This window comes from Pelodiscus sinensis, chromosome 5, assembly GCF_052426305.1.
Source record: "Pelodiscus sinensis isolate ZL-2025 chromosome 5, ASM5242630v1, whole genome shotgun sequence".
Lineage (NCBI taxonomy): Eukaryota > Metazoa > Chordata > Testudines > Trionychidae > Pelodiscus > Pelodiscus sinensis.
The window spans coordinates 64,529,178-64,555,859 of record NC_143056.1 but is presented as its reverse complement, the minus strand read 5'-3'; the positions used below and the strand labels follow the sequence as shown (position 1 = coordinate 64,555,859).

The window sequence follows — 26,682 nt, the reverse complement described above, 5'->3', positions numbered from 1 at the left end:
AGCCCCTATCTTAGCTTGGAGCATGCATGTGTCCCCTAAGTGCACCCTCAGTTGTCCCTTTAAAAACGAGCAGAGTCTCCTACCCTGCTCCTGCCGCAGCTCAGCCGGTTTTACCGGGGTGCACCACCTTACCTTCATCTCTGGTTAAAGGTGAACTAAACCAAAAAACACCCATCTTGACATGAGTAATGATACGTTTTTAGAATTTTGAATTAATTTTTCATTTTAATGTAAAACATTGCATATCTTTTGGGAGTAACAACAGAGACATATTTGGTTCCATACTGAGCCATATTTGGCTTGAGAGCCATGGGTTGCTCACCCCTGCACTGCAGTAACACAAATAATAGTGGGAGAGCAGAGACCATAAAAATCTTGATTCTCACAGTTCTCTATTAAATCCCAGCCATACTCCACATTACGTTCATCTTCAGCATTATTTCTGTGTGCCTCACTGAGAAGAGCTTGAAGACTGAACACTGGGTTTCAGGGACCACTAGGGAACCATGTTTTAACATTACATCACTTGTCTACAAGAAAAAGAAACAGCTCAGGAACACTAGCTGATATAGGAGAGGATCAGGAAAAGACAGAATCTGAACAGTAGAATGAGAAAGGTGATGAAGTGGTTAATAACGTTCCAAGGGAATTTCGACCTGCAGCTGCAAAATGTAAGATTATTAGATATGGCAATAAAAAAAATGTAAGAGAGGACTGGTTACTGCAGAGGTAAAAGGAGATGACTCATACCTGAGTGATTGTCTGATTCTCTAATTAACATGGAGGTCCCCCAAGCAGAATATGTTTATCATCACCATTATAAAATATGTATATAGTGCTATACATTCACACAGAAGATAAGGAATGGACTGTATTCCAACACTGCCCCTCAAGTACTATTATAGTCACAGTCACAGCCAATCACCTCCATAAAATCCACACTCACAGTACTTTTTATCTAAGCGTCCCCAGATCTGACAACCAAACTGAAACAGATTCCTGGTGTGTGAAGGTTCCTACTCCCACTTCCACAACCTTAGTTTGAATCAGCTTCCAGCAGTTGTCTGGAAAAAACACAGACTCTGACAAAACAGAATAGCCTTCCGACTGGCCAGGAAGCTGTCACATATTGTTGGGAACACTCTTGCACTGGCTCCTTAAGGATGGGCTAGATGATACAGTAGGTCCCTTCCATCTCCAACCTGTCTGATTTTATTAACATCAAAAGGAGCAGCAAGTGAAGGAGCTATACATAGATTTATCCCCAGACCATCTTGGGCATTGCACAATGTATCTTTTCCTACCATTAAACGGATCTTCTTGCACACTTACCTTCCATGACCACACGTTGACAATCATGTCATGCTGGTACCCCACTGAAACAATGTACTTGGAGCTGGGGGAGAATGCCACACAGGCCACGCCATATTTGTGTTCTTGGAGCTCCGCCACCTGGGTGCATTCAGCCACGTCCCACACGCGAACGGCTGGCACGTGCCCACTCTGAAGGAGTGAGTCAGAGACAAAGAGCAGTGATAAGGCTAGTTGTGATGGATTCAGATATGCAACATCCCCACACATTTTCCCAAGCACACATAGCTTGGAGGTCAATCCAGCACTAGAAGACAGCTCAACCTTTGGATGTTCTTTGGCTGTTTGCAGCAGAAGTCACAAGTGTAATGAATTTGCTGATTTAAGTAGATAACTGAAAAGGGTAATATTAAATTAAAACCCTAGACAAGACAGTGAATCAATAATTTTCCACACATATCTGTTTTCTGCAATGGAAACTAGTAACTCATAGTGACATTTAGTGGTCCCAACAGCTAAGTGTTCACACCACGAATGTAATGGTGTCAAGTTTTTGTTCACAATTTCTTTACAGAAGACCACAGGAAATCAGCAATCTTCCCTTTTCCAAAGGTAGCCACTCCACACTAGATTTGAAGTGCATAGGAAGAGCTGTGTTTGGGGGAAACGTACTCTTCTTCTTGCTGCTTTTGTTTTTTGGATAAACAGACTCTTCTGATGTCAACGCAGCACCTTTTGCCAACACTAAAGCTCTGTGTACACTTAAAAGTTTAAAGTGCAGCTGTGGCAGCACTTCAAACTGAAAGTATGGTCACCCCACGAGCACTGGGAGAGAGCTTTCCTAGTGCTCTGCGTAAACCACCTCTGCAAATGGTGTAACTGCCAGCCGTAGACTGGTTCACACTGGCATGTTACAGAACTGTAACTTGTTGCGCTCGGAGGTGAGGGGGAATGTTTTTCACATCCCAAGCCAGAAAGTTACAGCACTGTCAAGTGCCAGTGTAGACTTGGACTTAGTGTTCCTGAAAAATCATTTATTTTGTTAGTTATTTAAAAGTGAAAGAGCAAGTACAAGACAGGCAGAAGTCCTTGCCAACTACATGATTAATAGGCAAACCTTGCTCAACAGCTTCCTCAGGATATCACATCCTGTCAAAAAGTAGCTTGCAAGATAGGATCTCCATGGCAACAAAGCAAAGTGGTTATCTTTTCCAGTAAGGGTGAAGCAAGTCACTTGCTCATGTGCAGGGATGACATGCTTGATTGAAAATCTAAGCCTCAGAAACATGAACACATTTAATGGACTTGTTTTGCAGTTTTACCTACAGTACAAATGGCCTGGAAAAGCACAGTGGTCAGATTTTAATTTATTCAAGCTCAGCTTTCACCCAGTTGACAGAGTTCTGTCCTCAAGGTTACAGTCAAGATGGTACAAAAGTCAATACAGTTACTCTGCAAAACCCTGACACTAGGTAAGTAACCAACCTCTAGATCTTCAGCCCCCAGAGACTTTAACAAATTGAATACACTTTAAATAATTGAACGGATGCTACCAGCAGTGAGCTCTATCAACTCCCACGGGACAAGCAATTTATTCCTATATGGAAAGCCTCCATCTCCTCAGCATTTGAGACACTCAGACCAGAGCTAACACATACAGAGGGATGAGACTCTGTTCTCACGCAAGAAAACCCAGCCATGCACCAATTTAGAGTCATTAGGCAGAATCAGTGCACTTATTCTGCAAGATTTAGACTTCACAAGCTAAACACTCTTCAGTCACCTGTCACCAGGCAACTGCAGAACTTCCAGGGCAGAAGGGGGGTTTAGACTTAGTGCTGCTACCAGGAGGTGGCGCTATAGGACAAGACAAACACTCAAAATTAATAGCAAAATGCAGGACAATGTAGCACTTTAAAGACTAACAAGATGGTTTATTAGATTATGAGCTTTCGTGGGCCAGACCCACTTCCTCAGATCAAATAGTGGAAGAAAATAGTCACAACCATATATACCAAAAGATACAATTAAAAAAAATGAACAAATATGAAAAGGACAAATCACATTGCAGAACAGGAGGGGGATGCAGGGGGGGGGAGGAAGGAAGGTAAGTGTCTGTGAATTGATGATATTAGAGGTAGGGAGAGTGGGATGTTTGTGAGTTAATGGTATTAGAGGTGATAATTGGGGAAACTATCTTGGTAATGGGTGAGATAGTTCAAATGTTTGTTGAGTCCTTTTTGGAAAGTGTCGAATTTTAACATGAATGACAGTTCAGAGGATTCCCTTTCAAGTGCAGATGTAAAAGGTCTTTGTAGCAGAATGCAGGTGGTTAAGTCATTGAGAGAGTGTCCTTTCTGGTTAAAATGGCAAGAAACTGTTTTCTCTTTGTGATCTTGTCTGATATCTGTTTTGTGGGCATTAATCCTTTGGCGAAGTGTCTGAGATGTTTGTCCAAGTACAAAGCAGACGGACACTTTCGGCACATGATAACATAGATTATATTTCTGGATGCGCAGGAATATGTGTTCTTGATCTTATAACTCACTTGGTTAGGTCCAATAATGGTATCAGCAGAATGAATATGTGGACAAAGCTGGCAACGGGGTTTGTTGCAAGGGAAGGTACCAGGGTTGGTATTAGTGTGGTATGTCCTGTGGTGGTTGGTAAGAATCATCTTGAGGTTAGGTGGTTGTCTATAGGAGACTATGGGTCTGTCTCCCAGAGCCTCTTTGAGTATGGTATCCTGTTCCAATATAGGCTGTAGTTTATTGATAATGTGAGATTCTGTTGCTTTCTGCACTATTACAGTCCTGAATTTATTTGGGATGTTGCAACACAGAAATATGACATGATGTTGTGTCATCCCACCCCCAACATCAACATGTGATGATGCGTGGACAATCAACATGTGAGGACGCACAGGCAGGAGTGGGTTGAGAGAGTCCTTATAGAGGGTTTATTCAAATGGCAAGCACCAAACCCTAAAGCTAGCCCAGCTCTCAGATCACCTACCAGCTCTCTCGCCAGCCCCCCAAACAGTGCACAGGTATGTGAAACCATCAGGAACTGGGGCATACCACACAGTCTCTGATCTACTGTCTGAACACATGCTCTTATCTGTTGCTGCTGCAAAACAACAAAGGCTCGAGGTATTCCATTTACCTCTGCTGTGCTTCCTTTGGCACATTAAACGTGGAACACTAATTACAGTGCTCTGTTCTGCTCAAGGGGTTGTCAGCATTTCCATTGTAAAGCCTTCATTTCAGGGGCTTACAGCACAGCTGTGAAATATTCTCTTTGGGCTGAAGCTTGACGTGCAATGGTTTGGCCCCAGACCAGGTTTGTCTGTTTGCTTCTGGGGATTTGGGGTTTCTGGTTTGGTCTCAAGGGCTCATTGTTTGTTTTGGGGCCAATTTAATGAGGGAGCTGTTTCCAAGTTATCAGACTGAAAAACAACAAAAACCACACCGCTCCACTTGATTTCCTTCTCCCCGGGCCGCCCCCTTTCTTGATAGTGTCTAACAGCCTCAGCTTAGAGCCATTTTAAACACACTTAACTCTACAAAGTCAGAGGATCTTTTGCCTTCTACCTCCTCTTCCCCAACTACAGTTTAATTGTTTTTCCCCTCTCAAAGTCTAGTGCTAGCAAAATGTGTTGCTGGCTTGAAAGGTTGAATACTGAAATCCCTCTACCCCAGAGGAGGTAGAACATCAGGACAGGCTCCCACAATGGGTTTTACTAATATACATCAGCCCTTTCTGGGGTTAACCAGTCTCCACAACTGTTCAAACCTTAGTCGTCTGCCATTGTCGTCGTGGCCTCTTTGTGAACACTAACCCTCTAGGAGTAGCACTGGAAACATCAAACTTGTTTCACACAGGCCACCTTGCTGACCTGTTGCAAAATGTTGGACACTTCCTACCTCTGCTCTGTTTGAGGCAGCAGCATTCATGAGATGAAGGGCTCCTTGTCCCATTTCCAAGCCCCTGAGTCCCTCTCCACCTTCTGTTTCCTTACAGAATAGGAATTGTTATTGTGTAAGATTCAAAGCAGCTAGGAGATTGACTTCTGCAAATCAGCAATGGTGGTTTGTTTGCAAGGTCAATTGGTTTGGCTACCAAAATAGCCACAATGGCTTTTTGTTTTTAAAGCCACAAGGAACACTCTCCCACAGTGTAATCACATGGCTGGCATACCTTGGAATCACCCGCGACAAGGGCTGCAGTGCCCAAAGCCATTATATTAGAAATTTTGCACAAAATGCCAGGGGTGGGGGTGGAGATGGAGGTGGAGGTGGGCTTCTAATAGAAGCGCTGACAGAGTCTCAATGTAATGGCTCTGCCAGGTGCCAAGGCAACGTCTGCGAGTGGGCGTACATTACACAGAATGCATTCAGGCTACAGAACAGCACAGAGAGGGAAGGGGAAAGCCAGGCAGGAAACGTGAGCAAGTTAGTTCTCTATGGATTTTCTTTCTACATGTGCTCTCCCAGTCTCTCTGGCCTGCTCGCCGCACGTACAGAGTTAGCCGTTTCAGTCCCATTTCAGCTGTCAGGATCACATTCCTGACCTGCCAGCTCCAGCTGTCTAGGGCTCCGCTGCTGAATCTGCACTTTCCTTCCCCAAGAGGCACCTGGAGTAAAACAATCCCATAAACACAGTCTGTCAGCCCTTGGGGAAGGGGTGGGGGCAGGGAAAGCCCTTTCAAAGTGCCTATGTTAGGAACCAGAGAGGACATTCAGAGCAGGTAGCAGCAAGCAGCTGCTGGTGCCCCCACTGCTCTGTGTAAGAGGATACATGAGGTATCCCTACTGGTTTCTGAAGCATGGTGTAGCTGCCAGTAAATCACTGCCCACAGGTCCTGGTTTCTCCATAACACAAGGCTGAAATAGCCATCTTTTCCTTCTTCTCACCCCCACACTAATGCCAGAGGTCTAACTTCTCTTTAAACATAAGTGCCCTTCCTCACGCCTGCAGTCTTTATGCTCCTGAGAAAGCTAGATTGTTTCCTGCCCCCTCTCCTCCTTGTCTGCCTAACTGCAGGCCCGGGCCTGAGTCTCGAGCTCCTGCGGGATTTGTCAGTCCCTCATATTGGCCTCCAGATTCAGGATTGTCCATGCTGAAGCTGAAAAAGCAACACTGACCAACCTAAGGGCCTAGCTACACCTGGGCATTCTAGAACACCTATTCAGTGGGTTACGCTCCTTTATGCTGGAATGCATGTGTCTACGCATAGAATTAATCAGGGGTAGACAAGCCCTTTTAGGCAGGGTCCAAAGGAGACCATTCTTGAGCGCTTGTGTCCCATAGTTATCCAGAGACCCTTGCAATCAGGGAATATTTTAGTTCCTCAATTTAAAAAAAAACATTCCTTTTACGTTGTTTGTCATATGGCAGGGAAAGGGGAAATAGGGACAGAGAAAGTGGCATTGGAGAATGAAATGGATGTAAATATGATGCCCAAGGGCAATGTTTCAGTTACTCATAAAGAGATTTGAATTCATTCAAGAACAAAAGGCTTTGAAAGCGTAAGAGGGTATTACTTATCATTGTTAATCATCACTTCACAGGAAGGAAAGGCTCTTTCCATAGTCATTCTCCTTTGTTTCACATAAACTTTAGTATTACAAAAAGTGAGGAACACAGAAAAGAGCCAGGAAGAATTTGAGCAAAGGCTGCGCAAGGCCCTATCAACACAGCTCTGCAAAGGCACCTTCTCCCGTCCCAGTTCCAGGCCCACTCTTAAATAGAGAAGGACACTAGTTTAAAGTCAGCTATCGAGACAGACAGACATCAACTGCAAACAATAATGAGAAGCAACTATTTCACTTGTGATGAGAGATTTTAAAACACAGGCATCTAAAGGGGAAAAGACTACAGGCATCTACTCCTCATGACACCTTGGTGAGGCAAGATTCACCGCTCAATTCCATAACAAGACACCAAGCTCCACACACACACACACAGATTCCCAAACAGAACACCAATGAGTCTTCAGAAAGCCTTCATTACTAATGACCCAGTACACTACCTAAACAGTCCGTCCCACATCCATAAGAAACAAATTGCACAGGCCCAAGAGACGAGATACTCCAAAGTGAAATCAGGGAAAGAGAACCAAGTCCCAGCCTGGAAAAGGAGAGAGCCAGATTAAGATTCAAAACTGAGCTTTCCTTACCGTTCCTCCTTCTCCTCCATCCATTTATTTTAGGCATGGAAGGACCAGGACACTATTTGCCATGAGCCAATTTTTGGTGAGATGTAATTGGCTGTTGGAACTTTGCAGGCACAAGGACAAGCCAGAATGAGATTATACACACCTGCAGCGAATGGGATGATCAGATATCCTGCTTAACTCATATGTGGCTTAAATAATGCAGCCATCCCAACTTCATGGCAATCAAACCCACACCCCTCACCAGCATGCCTCCTCATCTCTCACATGTGGTATATGCAAATTATTTTAGAGAGGGATGAGGATTTGGGGTTTAAGTGAAACTATTGTCTATCCTAGAAAGCAAGGTGCTTTAGTTGCCACGAAGCCAAGTGAAAAGGTCCTGCAGAGAAATGGGGAGCTATAAATAATCCATTTAAAACATCTCCAGAAGCAACTTAATTTAACGATACACACAAAACTAACAGTTTTAAAGCCACAGCTCAAAGTGTGGTCACAGCTCAAAGTTTCTCAAGGGTTGGGAAAACTGGAATAAAAATACCAAGGCTCAACGGTCAGAATTCAGGTGAGGCAATAAAAGATGCCGTGGAGAATGGTATATATCATGGATAGCACCAGATGTGGGGAAGGGGGTTTGTTTGTTTCCAGGTGATATTGAATCTTTCTATAAAGACTGTGCGCAATTATTAGTTACGGTTTGTATTATAGTAGCACCTAGATGTTCCCCATTGAGGTCCTGGTATGAGGCACTGAACATAGTAAAGAACAGCCCCTGCCTGAAGAACTGAGTGGGAGTGGGAGGGCAGATGTATAAAACAAGCTGCACTGACTTGCCCAAGGTCACCCAGCAGGCCAGAGGTTGAGTCCCCATCAGGATGCTTCATCCATTGGCCCAAGCTGCACATCTCCAGTACCTAGAATCACAGAAGTATAGGGCTGGAAGGGACCTTGAGAAGTCAGCTAGCCCAAGCCCCTGCCTTGAAATAAGACCAAGTAAACCTGCACCACTACTGAGTGGGTGTTTGTCTGACCGCTTCTTAAAAACCTCCAGTACTGGGGCTCCCACCACTAAAGTCCTGCAAATTTGTAGATACCCGCAGATCATTTTTGCAGATGTGGATACCAATTTTGTATCCACACAAGGCTCTATCCACCACCTCTCTAGGAAGTCTGTTCCAGAGTTTAACCACCCTTACAGGTTTTTCCCTACTCTCTACCCTAAATCTCTCTTCCGGCAGATTAAGCCTGTTACTTCTTGTCTTGCCGTCAGCAGTCATTTTTCCATGGCTGATCACCATCCTCTTTATAACAGCCCTCAATATATTTGAGGATTGTTACCAGGTCACCTTTCAGGCTTCTTTTGTCAAAGCTAAACACATCCAGGTTTGTGGTTTTTTAAATCTTTCCTTATAGGACAGGTTTTCCAATCTTCTCCTTTTTGTTGCTGTCCCCTGGGCTCTCTTCACTTTCTCTACATCCTTCTTAAAAGTCTGACACCTAGATTTGGACACAATATGCTAGTTAATGCCTCCCATGTTTTACATACACCTCTTCTTCCCTTGCCTTCAGCCAAAAGCCAGGCCAGGGACAAGTGTAAGAATAGTGCTTCCAAGAAAAATCAAAGGAAAATAGAAGAGAGTTTAATTCCACTCCTTTTCCCGTGCATCTTTCAGAGGCGGGATGAAGAGGCCCCAGGCATCTCTGGATCATTCCTGTCAAACCTGTGTGCTGAAAGTTAGGCACTTAAGCCCACACAAAGGTACTTAAACAAATGGTTTTCAACAATGCTCAGCAGCTTCCATTGACTTTAAAAGTACTTTCAAAAAAACCCACACTATTCATTTAGGATCCCAAGAACACTGTTGATTTGAAAATCCCAGTCAATGGTTATTACAGAGTTTGGGCTGTAGGCCAGATGTCCTAGGCAAATACCACCAACTAGTATTACATTCTGCCTCCTGAGATATTCCTGGGCATGTACCACCATCTATTTTGCCTAGCTCTCTACAATCCCTTCCTTCATTTTCTGCCCTTTACCCCCCTGAATAAGATCCTTACAGAGGAGACCTTATAATCAAGTGCTCTTTTTATGTCCAAGAATTAAGGAGCTCTTCCTGTCTTTCAATCAACATGCACATTGAGCACTGAAGAGCTCTCTGTCATCTGAGAGCTACAACAAAAGCATTAACCAGAGAGATACAGAGAACACAAGGGCTTGCCCCTCTCCACCAAGTGCTCCAAGTGGGCCAGAGGAGTGGGGTCGGGGGCTAACCCTGCTCCACCTACTGATGTTCCCTGTGAGGACAGGGAACAGGGTTAGAATGCCAGGGCTTGCCCTGCTCTACCACCTGGCATTCCTGACAGGGAGCAAAGCTGTGGGCTTGTAAGTTCCACGTCCCAACCCGCCTCCCATGCTGGGAGGGCAAGCCCCTGACCCCACTCCCATGGAGCACCAGGCAGGTGGGCAGAGGCAAGCCCCTGCCCTGACCCCCATTCCCGGCAGGGGAGCAAGGGTGGGGGGTGTAGGGCAAAACGCTAATTCGAACTAGTTTTTTAGTCTGGATCCGTTAGTTCAAATTAACGTTGTAGTGTAGACATACCCTCAGAAAACAGGATACTGGGCTAGATGGAACTCTGGTCTGACCCAGTAGGATTCTTTTTATGATGCTCTCTCTCCAACCAGCCTTCAGTTAGGCCAGCTGCTCTCAAGAAGAATTTTCCCCACAATACACAGCCCGCTCCCTAAATGTGCTGGAGAGTAAGGAAGGAAAGGAAGGAGGGGCACAATAAGGGGCTTGTTTTCACTAACATTTTTTACCTGGAATTACTGGATAGTGATGGGGAACCACAACTTTGTATGTCCTGGGACAAGAGTTTGGGGTATGTCCAGTCTAGACTTCACAAACTTATTAACCCCCCCACCTCACCCCCCCCCCCCCCACACACACACGTTAATTGGCCATCACATGACAATACACCAGACCCATGTGCACGCATCCCCCAGCTGTGTAGCTCAGCCTGGCGGCACGGCTCCCACTTCCACTGTGGAAGAACCTCACCCCCCGGCCACATTCTGTGGCGCGCAGGAGGGAAGAGCAATCTGTCCGCACAGCCGTGTCGCGCTACCTCGTTCAGTGAAAGGCTCTGGAAGAGGTAACTTGGCAGTGGGGAAAGGTTCAGACTCCCAGCCTGCCAGAGCCTCCTCCCTGCTGGAACTGTTCCCTGCAGCAGGGAAGGGCCGGCAGCCGGGAGCTGCCAGAGCCTTTGCTCACTGCCTGAGTCTCTTCCAGGGAACGGCTCCAGCAGTAGGACACTGCACTGTTAAAAATCAGGGTTGACAGGACGGCCTGGCTCAGGCGACTGGAGAGGCTTTCAGGTGTCTCTTTACATGCCTAAGCTGTGCCATACTTCCTATACTAATTATAGCCATGCAGGGGGGCTGCATAGAACGCACACCAGACACCACTGAAAGAAGCATACAGCACAGACATGTCCTTAAAGTCCTGGATCCTCCCCCACTGAGACACTACAGCCCCATGGTCCCTCTGAGCCTCCCCCTTAGACAACACAGTCCCAGACTGATCAGGGTACAATTAGCGGGACCGCTAATTACTAAGGATGGAGTGGAGGTTAAGGATACAGGCAGTCCCCGACTTATGTCGGATCCGCAGTTACGAACGGGGCTGTCCTTTCTCTGCTCCCTGCCCCACAGTGCCAGGAATTTGCACCGCTGACTGCAAATAAAATACATCTCAGCAGCTTAACTGCAGAGCCAAGCAGCACAATCTGTGGATTATCAGATAGGAAGATTATCTTCCAAGTGCTGGAAAGAGATGGATTCCCACTTCTCAAAAGAAGCTCAGGGTTTTATGAACAACTGCCCCCAGTGGCAAATTACACACGCTTATAAGAATGAAATATTTGCCAAGATATTTTATTTAAAACATTTGATTCTGTCCTTACTCCCAACAATTCTAAGATGACATGTCACTTCTGTAACAGTGTCTCCAGCCCCATCCATACAGGGCTCCAAACCATTTTTTGAAAATGTCACTGAACACTGTATAAACATGATATAAACTGTATAGACATGGTTCCAACTAATTGGGTTTCCGGCAAATACAGACTCAAAAATAAGTGATCCCAACTGATGCTCAACCACAGTTCTTGATGGCCCATTTGAAAACAGCTTGGCTTCATCTGTGCTGAGCAATGACACAATATTTAAAATTACTTTGTCTGGGGCAAGGTGTAAACCAATGTAGAACTTGGGTATCAAACAAAACACTGAGTGTGTTGGTATAGCATTTTATCCATACCTAAAAGACTTTGCAAGATATGGTTACGGATCATCTCTGTTTTACCGGTGGGGAAACTGAGGCATGGGGGCACAAGCCCATGGCAGATCGGGGGGGGAGGACCCCAAACTTCCTAATTCATGGGACTATCCTGCTTTCCTCTGTAGTTTAAATCTCACTTTAGACAGTGCCCCTACAACTATAAACACATATTGGGGACCTCTTAAAACTGTTTAGATACAATTGCAAAGAGTGGACTTACAGTTTTCAGGGACATGTTTAGGTCCCATTGACAGTAAAATTTTGAAATTATGTAGCAAGCAGACCATAAGTCTACCATATTGTAACTAGGTCTCCTAACTGTTATAACTGTAGCAAAGAAGAGGCCTAAAGGAATACCCAACATCCATCCCTATATAAACCATCCTTGCAAAAAACAACCATACCAACTCTTCCCCCCCTTACGTGATCACATGCATTTTAATAAATAACACAGGGCTATGAAAAATATAGGCCTATGTCTGTTTCTAAAGTCTGGCCTGCACTTACTAGTTTTGCCAGCAGAGATATTTCGGTTGGAAATGAAAAGAAAAAAAACAAAACAAAACACCCCTACAACTGATAAGATAGGCCAGCAAAAGTACTAGGCCTGATCTATGCTACAACATAAAAACATAGCTTTTATAGACAGTGTTATAATAGCAAAGGAGTCATTTTGCCAATAGAGTTTACTTCATGCTGGTACACACGAGATTGGCAGAGACACTCATTTGCCAGTATAGACTCTCTCTCTCCTACGAGGGTTTGCCGACATAGCCATACAGGCAAACCCCTTCTAGTATAGATAAGGTCTAAGACAGCCCCTTCTAGTGTCATCCTCATACTCCATACACTTTGGTACCATCATTGCATGCCTATACCACAGCGCATGGCCCCTTCCAAAATTACTGCTGAAATACAGGCCAAAGCGTGCTTAAAACTTGACACTGAGAACAAATCATTGCCACCAAATAAGGAGGCAAGCCTCACTAACACCAGGATTTTCCCTCTGCAAAGAACCGTGCCCACTATTATTTAGCACTTCCATGATGACCGCGCCAGCTATACGCTCCAGGGAAAGGGATTGTAAATCTAAGGTCCTGACTCTGCAATACCTCACGTGCATGATGCTTAACTTTGTGCAGTGCAAGTAGCTGCATTGACTTTAATGGGATTACTCACAATGCATCAAGTCACACATGTGTAAAGCCTTGCAGGATCCAGGCTTAAAAGACCACTGCTAACCCTGAAGCAGAAAAAAACTCCGGTCATCTGAAGAAGTGGGCTGTGCCCACAAAAGCCCATGATACCATCTACGTGTTTCGTTAGTCTATGAAGTGCTACCAAACCATTTGTAGTTTAAGTTTATTCTGTACAGACTAACTCGGCTACCCGCTGAAGCTCCTGAGGCAGAGCCACTGGAGGTAGCAGCCCCAGGCATGCTGGGACAGATAAGTCTCTCCTGATGGCAGGTGCCAACTACAGATGTTCTAACCCCGGAGCACCCATGGAAAAAACATAGTGGGTTCTCAGCACTCACCGGCAGAGCCCTGCAACTCTGCGGATGTAAATGCAGATATCCGCAGCTCATTTCTATGGATACAGACAGGGATGCGCATACAAAATTGTGTGTCCATGCAAGGCTCTACCCACTGACAGCCCTGTGGATCAGCTCTTCCCCCTCCTGTGGCCCAACATATCTGGGTCTTCCCTTCCTTCCCAGCACCTTCCACTTTCCATGCGGGAGGCCCTGAGGAGGAGGGAGAAGAGTGGAGAAAGGAAGAGGTGAGGGAGAAGGGTTGGGGGGGGGGGGGGGAGAAACAGGAGGAAAGAGGCAGGGGAGGGGCAGGGCATGGGGGTTGCAGGGAATCAAGCACTCCTGGGAACTAGGCGCCTCTGCCACTGGCCACTAGCGTTTTTCCATCATGTTAATTAATTAGGCTGGGTGATGGTGTTAAATGCACTGCTGTGTCCACAATTGGAAATTTTTACCAAATGATCCCTACTATAAACAAAACTTTAGAGACAGTTGGCCCCTTCCCCTATTCATCTTCATCAAGTGCCAACTTCAAAGGCTTCAGGGAACACTGAAATGCTAACACTATTCTGCACAGGAAATCTAGGAAGCCAGCACTTTAGCACAGCCACTTGCAAAGCTGGCTGCCCTCTGCTCCTCCAGCCCCAGAGCGAAGAGGAGTTTTTGGAAGGGTTGGGAGGTATTGTTCACCACAGTGTCTAATCAAAACCAAATTCAAGGAGAGGTTCCTCTTATTCATCACAGAGCTCCAGCAAATGGTTTGGTCTCAGACTGAACTCATTCTGACAAGTGGTTCTTTAATTGAAAACACGCACATGTGCCGGTTATCACGATATTAGTTAATGTGAATAGACTTCCATGATAAACCCAAATTTTAGCCTCTTACTTCCAGAGGGCAGAAGCTTCTTGGCAGAAATGTCTCGAGTCCTCTGCTGCCAGAAAAGAATTTGGGGGGGAAGGTTTCAGAATAATCTTACAGGGAGATTAGGAAGATCATTGTTTTCTTAATATAAAAATAGTTGTCATGCTTGCAAAAGCCATACCTTTTATTACAGCTAGAATGCCAAATGTCAAACTCCACTAAGCTAGAAATTTCATATTGGTTTGCTACCATGCTGGCCTCATAGCATTTTGAGGAACATGTGGGATGGATTTTTAGAGCTCCTAGCCTAGAAATGCTGCATCAAGAGCAGTCTATAGCCCTGTCCACACCACCATTTCCTGTTAAAACTTCCCTTTTCTGCTGAGGTCACAGCAAAATTACAAGGCTGACAGTAACACGGTTCCTGGGAATACTTCTGCCACTCCCCTCTCATTGATATGCTCCTTGATATACTTAATATTGCTCAAGAGAGTCAGCTCATTTAGGGCTCCCTAATGGTTAATATCAGCAAATCAGGGTGGGAATTTGGGTTTTTTAAACATCAGTGACCTCAAAGAGAAAGGACGGTGGTTAAGGCAATAGATTTGGAGTCTGGAAATCTGGATTTAATTCCCAGTTCTGCCACAGACTTCCTAAAGGACCATGGACCTTAAAGTATCTTGGTGTCCAAGTGGGGCTCACAATTCTGCCTTGTCTACTCAGAGCATACCTTTTTAGACAGGAACCATCTTTTACTATGTGTCCAATCCATACGTCTCAGCAAAATGGGGCCCTGAACTCAGCTGGGGTCCCTGGGGTGGTACTGTTATGCAAAGGATAATATTAATGAAGCTTTAGAGAGCTGTGTAAGCTAGAACGCTTCTCTCATTAACAGAAAGTGGTCTGATTAAAAAAAAAAAAAAAAAAAAACACCACACCTTTACCTTATCCACCTTGTCTTGCCAATATCCTGGGACCAAGAGAGCTATTACACCATTGCATGCAATTAATGAAGCTTTGTCTACACTAGCACTGGACTGGGAGGAGGGGGGGAGCGCGGAATCGCTCACTGGTGCACAGCAAAGCTCCACCAGTTGTACCAATGGCAGGTGTGTTGACAGACCTTCAGCATTTTTACTCTTAAGTAGGGCTGTCAAACGATTAAAAAATTTAATTGTAATTAATCGTTCATGCTTCCTCTTTGAAACGCTATAGACACGCTTCAACAGGGCAGCACTGCATGGAGCCTGGGATCAGGTGGAGTCCCCAGCTGACCCCAGGCTCCATGCAGCGCTGCCCCGTTGAAATACCTCCATAGCATTTCAAAGGGGCAGCACTTCAGGAGTTGGGGATCAGCTGGGTCCAGCTCCATCTGATCCACAGCTCTGCTTGCGCTGCTCCTTTGAAGCGCTGCAGCGGCACATCAACGGGGCAGCACAGCATTAAAGCCTGTGATTAATGCGTTTTAAAGTATTAACGTGTTTATCCTGTCCTGCGTTAATCGCAGGCGTTAAGGTAGGGCAATTGACAGCCCTGCTCTTAAACTGTCCAGAGGTGCTTAAGGCAAGGTTTGGCTATGGTTCCCTCTAAGCTGCCTGGTGGCACAGCCTCACAGTTCCTTAAAGAGCCCCACCCAGACAGGGTCTCCGGGCTCCGCACACAGAGTTGTCTGGCTGGGGGAGGGGCACTTCTTCCTCAGCAACAGCAGCAGCTCCCTGCTGAGGACAGAGCCAGTCATCTACTGTCTGATTTACCTACCTCCTAGGTGGCTTCCAACATCCTCCAGTTTTCCTGCAAAGCTACCGAGCAAGTCCTCGAATAGGAATTGCTGCTGTGGCTGAGGGAGAAGCACCCCTCCCCCAGCCAGGCAGCTCTGTGCAGGGAGCCCCTGTCTGGGCAGGGCTCATTCAGTTGCAGGCCGTGCTGCCACGGGGCTTAGAGGGAACCTTGTTCGGCACGGAGGTAACGGCGTTTCCGAGCCCTGTCTCCAGATGATCCCACTGCTGTTCTCACAAGTGCTAGTGTAACAGTGGGAGATTTGCTAAGCCACGCTGCAGCAGGATGCGTGCCAGCCTTGCTCGAGTTCTCCTCGTTTTGAATGCCTGGGGACAGAACTCAATGAGCAGAGGGAGTTTCAGTGATCAGTGCTTTGCAGAAAGACTGGAGGACTTCAGAAGCCACATAGGAGGTAGATGAATCAGGGTCAATGAAAGTGTGAAGAGGATGGCAGGACCATCCAGCAGGAACACAGATGCTGCTGGACCAGAGAGTCCTGGGAGCCCAGCAGTGGGGAGTGGAGCCGGAAGCCCAGTGGCCCCAGAGCAACAGAGCGGTGAAGCCCTGGTGGTCATGCAAAGCACCGATTGCCAGAACCTCACTCTGCTCATGGAGTTCTACCCCCAGACATGGCCTGTTCTTCTCACTTTAAATGATGAGAACTCCACCGACCGAGGCTAACATGAATCCTGAGAGAGCACAGAATCCATCGGCAGAGGGGACAATACTGACCTCTCCTGGCCTGGCAAACTCTCCCCCTTGGGACCGGGCAGGTCCCGAACTCGGGAGGTCCAACCTGTAGTGCAATCAGGGTGTCATTCTGCTAATTACTATAAAACACATGGCAACCCTGCCCCAAAGACCAAGAACACTGGCTACATTTCAACAGCTGTAGAATCAGTTTCAAGTGGGATAGCCGCTTAGCTCAACTCCCAACCTCTGGCTCCAGAAACAGCTTGGCCCAAAACTAGTGCAGTCTCGTTCTACTCCAGTGCAGTCACTGCTCCATGATACAACAGGGCTGCATTTACACTATGACCAACAGCCATGTATGACAAAGGGTGTCAAATGCAAGTGACCAAGGCCACCTCTCCTACAGTTGGCCTTGAACAGAATAGTCTCACTTTCTGAGCAGGTCTCTAGCAAAACTGAAGGTTCTGATCTCTTTGAAAGTTGTTCGTGTCCCAGTTGGACACCAGCTGAGGAAGTCAGGGGCTGTATTTTACATCCCAGGCTCATTTTCATAGCACAGAAACTACAATTAAGGCCTGGTTGGCTCCAATCAATTACTCTGGTGAGCACTACGATTCAGTCCAACAGCCAACACAGCAGCTGGGTAATGGGCATGAAGCAGAATTTGTCTAAGTCTCACAAGCAAGGGCATATTTCCAAGTTCCACACTCTCTCCCGATGCCATTTGACTAACATAAGGGAGCTAGACAATCATACACAATACATGGTGCAACTGCTGTAAGAGATCAGCCAAGCAAGACGCATGTGAGTGCCCAGGGTGTATAGCAGCCATTAAAACCCACAGAGCAGATGGCCTTGTTTGTGTAGGTTACTCACACTCTCTGCACCTCACATGTTAACATGCCATCTCTTCCTTCCCCTTGCAAGAGGCCCAAGGGCCCTACTGACCTACCTCCCAGGGCAAAGGCAGAATATTGCAGGGAAAGGCCAACATGGAGAGCATGTGCCCAGTTACAGAAGAGTAACCATATCCTAGCAACACCATCACTGTCATGCAGGAAGAGCTACATAGCTATTTTCCCAGAGCCAAAGTACGACATCTTTTCCATATCCATGCAGAATCTATTTGAAAGCGCTGAGATCCTGCGACTCCGCTTGAAGTTAATGGGAGTTGCAGATGCTCAGCATCTCTAGAATCAGGCTTATTCTATCTGTAACAATATGCAAGCCTGTACTCCCGTCTTGTATCTTCCTTGCTTTATGAACAGAAAGCGACTGGTGCTAGAGTTCCCTAGCAAAGAAACATGACTGTTAATTAACCTGGCTCTCCCCCTTATATGTTGTGTTTGGCTTTCAACCATCTGAGAATTCCAAGATGACATAACAGGTTGCATGGAGAGGGGAGGGAAGGATAGAAGAAACGTGGGTGTAAAAATGTTAACACAATGAGCATATGGGTTTTAATACCTAAAGGAGGCTGCAGGGCCTGTAGATGAAGACCCAGCCTGGAAGTCAGGAAACCTGGGGGCTATTCCTGTTTTTCTGTTGATCTGCTCTGTGGCCTCAGGCAAGACACAAAATCCCAGTTTCCGCATCTGTGAGGTGGGGGCAATGATCCCTACTCACCTTTCTACAGTACTTGAGAGCTACAGATGTGCCATTATGAGAGTTAGCAAAGAACGACAAAGAATTGCCACATGCCACTCTCCCAGGAGACCCCGGCTTTAGAAGCAGCTGTCTATGTTCAGTGGATCTTCCATTCCAGATACAGATATCACATCACCCTGACATCTACATGCAAAAATTAAATTTTGGAGCAAGCAACCCTTGAGAATCCGGATATGTTCTATTACTGTTTTTGGAAGCAGTCAACAAGCAGGGGTCCCAGAGTTGGACTCACCCACATCCTCCCTGGCCAATCTGGACCAGGATTTCAGCGAAGTCACCCTCACCTTCCTGAAGCACAGACTAGAACCTAGTTTCCAAGCCTCCACTTCATTCCATCCATACAACATTCCTGAAGCATCTGCACAGCCAATGGCAGGGAAGAGAAGCTACGGATGGTGACAGAATGCAATACAGAGAGCTCCTTTCAGGAACTGGAAACATAACCTCCGGGCATACCTACACCATGGATGCTACAGTGGCACAGCTGCAGCTATGCCACTATAGCACTGTAGATGCTCCTTACATAGAAGGAAGGGATTTTTCTGTCACTGTAGGAAACCCAGTTCACCAAGCAGCAATACTTAGATCAACAGAGGAATACCCTCTCTCTATCAAGGGAACTGCAATTACATCAGAGGTTAGGTTAGCTTAACTACAGCACTAGAGCGAATTTTTCACGTCCCTGAGCAATGTCTTTAGGCCAATCTAAATTTTAGATCTAGACCTAGGCTTGGAGTCCCTCCCAATGCCTGCCAGGAACAAGAGTTCAAGATTGTCTCTAACAAGCTCCCTCCTCTTGCAAGACATAATGCCACCCACAGAGTCGCTGGAGACCAACTCCAACATGCAACTTCAGGGCTAAGCTGGCTAATATGTCTGCATCGTAAACAGGAGATCTTTGGTTCAAATCCCAGAGGTGCCTGACCCTGCACCGTCTCTTCGTAGCACCCAACTTCCCTTCTAAAATACTGCAGGATCAAGGCTGTGTCTCAGGATAGAGTATAGAGACAGACTGTGCTGCTGTTTTAACAACCTTCAAGAGCTATATGAACTCCTCTGTTCTACCAATAGGGTCCCTCACTGCCCTGCCAACGGTTCTCTCAGGAATCTCCCATGGACCCAAGTACAAGTTCAACCACCAGGCCCAATCCTCAGCCTGTCAGCTGAAACTTTTAATCAGAGTGCCAAAAGCAGGGGAAGTTTTGTGGCCGTCCCCCCACTAGAACAGAGGTGGCCAAACTGTGGTTTGCGAACCCCACACAGCTTTTTTATCTTTACAGTGTGTCTCACAAGCTCCACCCCCCCCCCCCCCCCTTCCATGCCACCCAATTCTCCACCTACCAGGCCACGGAGATGGGAGTTCAGGATCTCTCCCTTACTGCAGGATGGTGAGATAGGAGATTCTGTGCAAGAAGAGAGGGGCCATTGGGATTCAGTCCTACCCCAGCTGGAGCTCAGGGCCTATGCAGGAGCAGGGCTGAAGCTCCAAGCACTGGTCCCCGGAAGGGGTGACCCAGCTTTTCATCTTCTGAAGATTGTTGTATTTGGCTCAGAGGGTCAGTAAGTTTGGATGCTCCTGCGCCAGAACCTGGACTAAAACCTACACACTTATTTCAGATTACTGATGGCTGGCCAGTAAAGACTTGCAGTCACTAAATTCAATAACCTAGGGTGTGTCTATATTGCACCATAACTCAAAATAAGATATGCAATTTGAGCTACGTAAATTGCATAATTTATTTCAATGCTATTTCAAAATAATTTATTTCACCATTAGGCACTATCTATACAGCGCCAAATTTCAAAATAAAGCGCTATTCTGAAACATCCCTTACTCCTTGAGGAATGACATTTACAGGGATGTTGGAAAAGCGAGCCTGAAATAACGGGTTTGCTGTGAAGACATGGGAGAGCTATTTCTGGATACTCCGATTTCCCGAAATAGCATTGCAGAGTAGAGATGAATTGGTACATATCCTAGGTCTGTGCTTTTTAATCTCAAAAAAGGAACTCAACGAAGAGGCCTAAAACGGAAGTTGTGGGGGGAAGGGGAAAATGGGGGGGAGGGGCTTAAAAGTAGAGATAGTCAAAAAAAGTACAATTCATGATGGACAAATGAGGGTTTGGTATTTTGTTTTCAGAATTTGTTATTGATGCTGCTGTTTTGTTTTGTTTTTGTTTACAGTTTTGCAAAAATCTGCATCCCGTTTTTCAACCAGTTCTGCTTGGAAGAGTTTTCTGTTGGTTTATAGCTACTTTAAAAAAAATAGACATATGAGAAATATCAAATGTTCCCTGTTTCTATGAGAAGCCTCCTTGGCAGACCAGAGTACCACAACTTCCTCCTTACAGAAAAGGCAGAGGAGCTACAGATGTAACAAAGAAATATTCTCTCTCTCATGTTTGTCAGGCACTTGAGTTTTAAAAATTATCAAGTTCCTTGTGTTTTATTAACATTCTTTTCTAACAGATCAGATGTTGCTTGACTTAGTACTTATGATTTAATAATCCCAATAGTTCACTAGCTGTTCATAGAATTGTCCACAAAAACCAGCACAGACAAATGCATAATGTAAAGAGAGTGAATGCAACCTTTCAAGACATCCCCCCTCCCCACAAACCCCATATACACACATCTTTCAGGCATTCAAAACAAGGTCACAAATCCAGTTTTTCCTCTTTATGCATCTCCCCTTGAACACACTGCACGTTGTTCACATCCCTCCTGCAAACAGTGTATTTGTGCTTGCTCCCACTCCTCCTTTCAGAGCAAGACACTGTCCAGCAAAGCAGTTCTCTCACAGCCAGCCCACTTTCAGCACAGGATTATATGCCTGTGCCACAGGAGCCAGATGGCACAGCACTTCTCCTCCTCCCCTGACCTATTCAGACCCTCTAATCATCTTCCAAAGCCATGGCAACAAAGAAGGTCCCACACCAGCCTGAAAGGCCTCTCACACATTCCTAGCGACCCTTAGCTGATGGCATTGGCCTCCCTTCGTCAGGCAGATCACAGCCCAGGCAAATCCAAGTGGCTCTGTTTGCTGCACATTTTTACCGATCTGAAAGCAAGCTGCTGGAAGTGACATGGGCTTGAAGAGAGATGTGGAGCTGAAGGGGTCTCACTTTTCCCGTACACCACAGCCTGTCAGAGATATTAGTTGGTGGCCCTTTCATGGGACCATGAGCATTTTCATGGCAGGTTCATGAACTCCCCTGGAATGGTCCCTTCTGCAGCACCCAGGTCGCAGCCCTTCTTACAGCTTCTCAAGAACTTCTTATGAGGTGCTGGCTGCACAGTTCCCTGAACCTCCTGCTCTATGCACACCCAATCCCTGAACCCCCCACCCCACTCATGAGACTTCCTCACCATTCATCACTGTAGTATGAGGAAGCTGGATAAAGGGGTGCTCTGTCACTGTGGGCCTGTTTCCATTTCCTTGACAATCTGTGTCTCCAGGCAGCTCCCCTCTGGGCAGCATCCACTGACTCCTTGGATGCCTTTGAGGAGCAGAGGGCGCTGTCAGGGACTCTGCTTCATATCCCCCTTCGGATTCCCCATTATTAGCCTTTGACCTCACTCTTTTGTTGTGACCAAAAATTTGTAGTAGCCAAGGCTCAGTGGTTCCACTCTCTTATCCAAGAGGGACAGACCTCCGCCCACCCACCCTAGTACAACTAATAGTACACCTAGTGCAGAAAGTGTGGTCTCTCCTGCTCTGACATACGCATACAGCATTCACCAGAAAGAAATGGCAAATTACAGCCATATGCCACCACAGTCTGGGGCTTTGCAACAATGCACATGATCACCTGACAGGTAAGCCTTTGCATACCGACAATTTCCAGACTGCCCAACATACAAGTGCAGAGAGTTCACCCTCTCCTGGGAGCAAACGTTCCTGTTCTCGAGGGGAACTCCCTGGAGAGTGAGCAAACAAGGGATCCATTCAGGAACTGCATGTTTACCACCATCATTCAATGGCAGTGGATTTACAGTGGTGCCTCCCTGCAGAAGCAAGGTGCCGCATACAGCTTTATGGCGCTAGAAGCTGCTTGTCACCTCAAGAAGGCATAAGAGCACACACGTGACAAGAGAAGGCATCCCCAGTGACATACACAGGAAAGCATTTCCTATTGGACCTCCAATAAGAGGCCACATCCTGTTTGCCTGTTGTAGCATCCCACTGAAGTCAGGCAAAGGAGATTAAAGACTGAGCAAAAAGTCAGAGTACTGATACCAGAGGGCAGGCACACCTAAGCCATTTTCCCAGTGCACTAATGTGTAGCATTTCAAGATAGCAAATTGCTTCCACCCATCTTCTCCCCAGAATAAGGACAGAGAGAGAGGAGATGCCATAAGAAGCAGCCCCTATGGCCTCACACAGTTGTTACTCTGTATCTCACTGATCTAGTGCATTGATGCACTTGTTAATAAAATACAAACACCTAATTTAATGGTGTGGGATGAATCTGTCACTCCCTGCAGGGATCAGACAACCTGCAGCGCAAGTGCACGGGCAGAAACACTAACCAGTACTCAGCTCAGAAGGATACAACAGAGCTTGTCTGAAAGGCACACTTTGGGGAAAGGGCTAGAATGGTACAAGAGCCAAGGCCAGGGGTTTACCTAACAGCTGTTTCCAGCTCTGAAAAGGTGCAAGCAGTGTTCAGCTGAGCCTGGATACCTCTTTTACTGAAACTGAACCCAATGCTCCTGGTGTGGTACAGCATACGTGTCCTTTTTATGGTTTGAAAGGTTAGCAGTGGACGCAGACCAGCCAAAAACTCCTCATCTGCAGTCAAGTTGTACTGAATGCAGCACGTACACCTTATACACAAAGAGAACTCTCCCCCAAATAATGTAGAGGAAGCAGAGTTCTGTTTATCCTATAGGGACTGGGGAGAGACTGATTTAATACCGGAGTTGGGCATATTGGTATTCAGAAGCTAGCCAGAGAAAGCCCAATCCTGAGCCACAGTTTTAAAAGCAGGATTTCACATTGGGGCAAACATGACAGAGACAGAACATTTAAACTAATTTATTTCACTTGCCTTTTTGCTTCCGTGGCTACATGTTTTAAATTATAACTTTTAAACAAGCAATATGATGACACCTTTCATCCAACAAATGCCACATTCATTAGTGATGTTTCACAAGGAAGAGGAATAATTGACCTTATTTCATAGATAGAGAAGCTGAGGCATGTGGAACTTAAGTGATTTGCCCAAGGTCATGCACCAATCAGTGGCAGAGTCAGAAATAAACATCAGTCCCTTGACTCTCAGTCCCCTGCCCCATCAAGATAGCAATACCTCCCAGCCTGGTTTCTTCTTGAGTTTGACCATGCAATTAAGTTGTCATCCTCTTTTTACTGCAACAGTCAAATCCAAAGAAATGTTTCTGTCATGAATTCAGCCTCCTGGCTTCACTGACACCAGGAGGAGGATGGGTTAAGAGGAAAAATTCCTTCCCCTTCATCCTTTGTTCATAAACTAAAACATTCCTGAAAACTATTCTTGCCACTTTTGTTAGTTATGAAAACCACACAAAATAGGGAGAGTTAGTTCGAGGGCTCTCACACTTCTCTGGAACATGCACCACTGCTGAGTAGAGAATAATTTTATGGACATCTCTTTTCCAATCTGCCATCTTACAAACTATCCCCTGCCATTCGCAATCACATACAGTCCTGAGGCATCTACAGCAATTCCTTGTGGATTTATAATACTTATGAAACAAGGCGGGATCAGGCAGCTCTCTGTGTATGACCAGCAAATGCCCACAAAGGGCACAAGGAACTACTGGACCCTTTCAACATTCTCCTCAAAGAAACATTCTGATCAGAACTTATTCTGCAGCTGCTACCCCAGTTACATTCAATCTGTGCAAATACAGAGTTTCCATGAGGTTAAGAGACACAGTTAAGACCCTGTTTAATATAAAACAAAGTTATGCTGTAATTGCACTAGGGGGATATGGTCATTGTAGGCCAGGTGTCCCAATAGGTCATGTTTTTAGCACAGACAGGCCCTTAGGAAACAACCTCACTCTCTCACCTTATTGCTGATGTCCTCTCGCTTGTTCCTCGGCTTGCTCCTTCTCAGTTTAATGGACGGAGAGCGAAGCAGGTTTTTTATCCTGCTTGTTATCGTCGATCCTTCAACAGACATCATAGCTAGGTGAAGGGGGAGTATCACTCCACTCCAAAACAAGTGTCAGTGAATCAGCCCAGCTTTGTGGACAGCACACACAGGAGCTCAGGGCCACCTTACAGTCCTTCACATGTCTCTCACTAACTCGGTTTTCTGGGCATCGGCTGCGCCCGGCTGCTGCAGCCCCAGCGCTCACACACGCAGCCCCAGCCAGGCGGCTTCCAGGGGCGACGGTGGCTCAGGCGGATCAAAACGCGAAACTGAAGGACTCAAAAAAAAAGCGAGAGAGGGCGCGAGAGGCTGAAACTGCCGGGGGGAGGGGGGGGCAGGGAGACTCCGCAACAGCGAAGCCCGCCGGAGCGGAGATTGGCGGGCAGTAGAGCGGGGGCGGGAGCAGGCGGGCGAGCAGGCCGGGATTGGCAGAGGCGCGAGCGGGTTCGTGCCCGAAGGGAGGCGCCATCTGAACTTCTCCCTCTGGGGGGGCCTGATGCCTCTGTCGGCCACGGCCCGGCTCTGCTCTGGGCTCTGGAGGGCAGCGGGCTCCCGCCTTTTTAAGCACAAGAGACCGTTTTGAATTCAAGTCAGTCCAGGACCTACCTCAAAGGCAAATATCCCTGCTCCCCACCTCCGCTGAGGCTGCACCCGCCTCCCTCTGTGAGATGGGGCATAGGGCAGGGGGCCCGAGTAACGTCAGTGCTCCCATGCTCTGGCTACCCCGCTCTGCACAGCAAACAGGAGGCTCCAGGGGGGGGCTCTGGGCAGGAGCAGCTGAAGTGCAGGCACTTGATAGCCTCCCAGCCAAACCAGTCAGCATCACCTGTCAGAGTTTCCAAGATCTACCAGTAGATCCTGATTTACTGGTTGGTGACCACTGCTGTAGGGAGTAAGGATACCACTGCTCATGCCCCACAGCAGCTGAGCATCTGGCTATGGGGCAGCTGCATCCCTCTGCTGTTGGTTGTTCACTGCCAGTTTCCCACACTCTGGCTTCTGCTGTAGCAGCCAGCATCCTCACTGCCTCCCAGAAGGTAGTCCCCATGTGCAGGGCTTGACAATTAATGTAATCTACTCGCCCGTGGAGAGTAGATTTTAGCCCGGCGCGGCCGTGCAGCTTGGTGAGCCCTGCCCATGTGTACCAGCCAAGCACCCTGCTGGCCCAGCCTAACGGCTCCATATTAGAGCCAGGCGGTGCTAAATTTGTAACGAAAGAGGTGCTAGGGGTCAAATTATTTTTGTACTTTCATAACTGAGGCAGCCAGCTCAGAGGTGCCGGGGCTATGCTCCTGCAAACCTTGGCACAAATTAAGTGCCAGAGCCAGATGATGGTTGGTGTCTGTACAAGTATCAGAGGGGTCGCCGTGTTAGTCTGAATCTGCATAACCAAGTAGAAGTCCTGTGGCACCTTATAGACTAACAGATTTATTGGAGTGTAAGATTTTGTGGGCAAAGACCCACTTTGTCAGATGCAGTGGAAATTCCAGAGGCAGGTATAAATATACAGGCACATGAACGGGAGTACCAATCAAGAGGAAGGCCAGAGATAATGAGGTCAATTCAGTCAGGGAGGATGTGGCCCACTTCTAGCAGCTGATGTGAAGGTGTGAACACCAAGAGAGGAGAAACTGCTTTTGTAGCTGACTAGCCATTCACAGTCTTTGTTTAATCCTAAAGTGATAGTGTCACATTTGCAAATGAATTGCAATTTCTCTCTGAAGACTGTTTTTGACGTTTTTTTGTTGCAGGATGGCTACTTTTAAATCTGCTACTGTGTGTCCAGGGAGACTGAAGTGTTCTCCTACAGGTTTTTGTATGGTACCATTCCTGATATCTGATTTGTGTCCATTTATTCTTTTATGTAAGGACTGTCCAGTTTGGTCGATGCATATAGCAGAGGGGCATTGCTGGCACATGATGGCGTATGTTACACTGGTAGATGTGCAGGTGAATGAGCCCATGATGGTGTGGCTGATGTGGTTAGGTCCTGTGATGGTGTTGCTGGTGTAGATATGTGGGAAGAGTTGGCACCAAGGTTTGTTGCAGGGATTGGTTCCTGAGTTAGAGTTATTGTGGTGTGATGTATAGTTGCTGGTGAGAATTTGCTTCAGGTTGGCTGTGGGTGAGGACTGGCCTGCCTCCCAAACCCTGTGAGAGTGAGGGATCATTG

The 26,682-nt window shown here is 46.6% G+C and overlaps 2 protein-coding genes across 3 annotated transcripts in view; both read right to left on the bottom strand.

Moving 5' to 3' along the window:
* Positions 1–24,761, bottom strand: part of LOC142829131 (MAX gene-associated protein-like) — a 72,083-nt gene extending 47,322 nt beyond the window's left edge. The window contains 2 exon segments of the mRNA XM_089778826.1: positions 1,333–1,503; positions 24,423–24,761. The gene's annotated coding sequence lies outside the window, so the exon portion shown is untranslated.
* LOC102449777 (MAX gene-associated protein) overlaps positions 1–26,682 on the bottom strand; it is a 256,194-nt gene that overhangs the window by 152,037 nt on the left and 77,475 nt on the right. The window lies entirely within an intron of this gene.